Consider the following 1913-nt stretch of genomic DNA (forward strand, 5'->3'; position numbering starts at 1 on the left):
CCTTAAATTTGTAGCACTTTTGCACTTTCTCATTAAAAAAATAGAAAATACCCCTAACTTTTACTCTCTGTTGACATACTTGTATGCATAAAATAATTTCCCTAAAGCCTTAAGCACAGATCTCAATTTTCAAACCTGACTTCCTCAATGTTGCAAACATTTAGTGGCATGCCTACTTGTGGATCAACTGAGCCCCTACCCACTTTTCCTTTTTGTGGCTAATCAAAATTTCTACATCCTTCTTGATCATTTAGCTCTCTCACTACTTGTTCCTCGACAAAATTTTCACTTGATTCATCTTCTTGAAGTTTCTTAGGTTTTTTTTCCATTCTGATTTTTTTTTCAGATTTGTACAATTGTGAATTGTTAGACATTCTCCCTACAGAAGGAGCATATCAAAATTTTTCTATTATGCTAGATTATGATAAATTCAATGTTATCACTGCCTATAGGTCATTGCATATGTGTGTGTGTGTGTGTGTGTGTGTGTGTGTATACATATACTTTAATCTTTAATCCTTCATATTTTTAGCAAATAAGCTATTTTTGGCACATTTCAACATGATTCCACTAGCTATTTCAGCAAAAATAGTCAGTTAAACTGGAAAATAAAATGTTTTTGGTGTCCAACAAAGAATGTAAACATAGCTTAAATATTAGAAGCTATGTGATTTACCACATCAATTACGGATCTCAAGGCTTTGATAAAGTTCTACCATTCTAATTGGCCTCCAGCCTTTTGACTCTAATTTGGAGGAATTTCAAGTACTCGGAGGCCACATCAAGAACAACTACAACATCCATGGAATTTCCTTTAGGAAAAAAACTTCTAAATAGATCTATAGAATTTTTCGTTTTCTCTTTCCTTGACTTCTCCATGATATTGGTTGCACCACTTTAGTGGAACTGTTATTTGTGCTAATGTTCCTTGATTCCTAGCTGGTTATGGTTGGAAAGAAAACACCATCTAAACTACTTTTCCAATTCAAAACTACCTTATGTTGGATAGAAAGTAGAATAAAGTCAACCTCCTTTTCTTTGAATTCCATACATTCATATTGTCTATTCCTACTTGTATTATCATTGCTATTATGTCCATTGCCTTGTGTCTGGCTTAGCTGGTCATTTCTTATGGCTTCACTTGGAGTGTGACCAATGCTATCATCCTCTTCCTCATCAAAACATAGTAGAGGTTCAATATCTCCAATATATTCTTGCAATTGACTTTGATAACCTCCTTTGCTTGAGCCATTAGAACTCATTTGTCTTCTACTTTCTTCTTGTGTGGAGAAAGCAACAAATCTGTAACTAGCAACCTCTACACTCAACCACGTCCTATTTCATATTCCTTACAAGGCTTGTGAATGGATTCATATGCTCCTTCTATGCCAACAACCCATCCTGGATAGTTGAATTAAATACCGAAGGTAATTCCGAAATGATCTTTGTCTTATGTATTCTATTAAAGGCATAGATTTTGTCCAAGCCTTATTCTATTACAGACATAGATTTTTTCCTGAAGCCTTTTGTAGAGTTGGGTACCAGGTTTTGAAACTCATGCACAATGGGAGGGTGGAAAATGATTCAAACTCCACTTCTAGCCTGATAAAAAATAATGAATCTCTTGGAACATGCTTCAGAGACCATATCACATTTTACCCGCAAAAAATAATGCCCCTCTTTGAAAAGCCACTATAAATTTCAAGCCTACACTCTGAAATTTTTCCCATAGATGATTTCAAGTGTTGACTGCCTATCTAGAAAAAATGTGTAGCTTCCTTCTGGGACCTCAATTGATACATGTGATCCACTAAATCAATATCAATGCTTCGTATAGCAGTAAGAAACAGATTTCCTGGTGATATAGCCAACCCAAAGCAACTGACAAATACATATGATGAAAGACCCATGTC

The 1913-nt window shown here is 35.1% G+C and overlaps 1 pseudogene; it reads right to left on the bottom strand.

Moving 5' to 3' along the window:
- Positions 1-693: 693 nt before the first annotated feature.
- Positions 694-1647, bottom strand: LOC149149956 (uncharacterized; annotated as a pseudogene).
- Between the last annotated feature and the right edge of the window lie 266 nt (positions 1648-1913).

The sequence above is a fragment of the Pinus tabuliformis genome, chromosome 9 (assembly GCF_031772625.1).
Source record: "Pinus tabuliformis cultivar Carrire ecotype Pingquan chromosome 9, CPIR1, whole genome shotgun sequence".
NCBI classification, from domain to species: Eukaryota; Viridiplantae; Streptophyta; class Pinopsida; order Pinales; family Pinaceae; genus Pinus; species Pinus tabuliformis.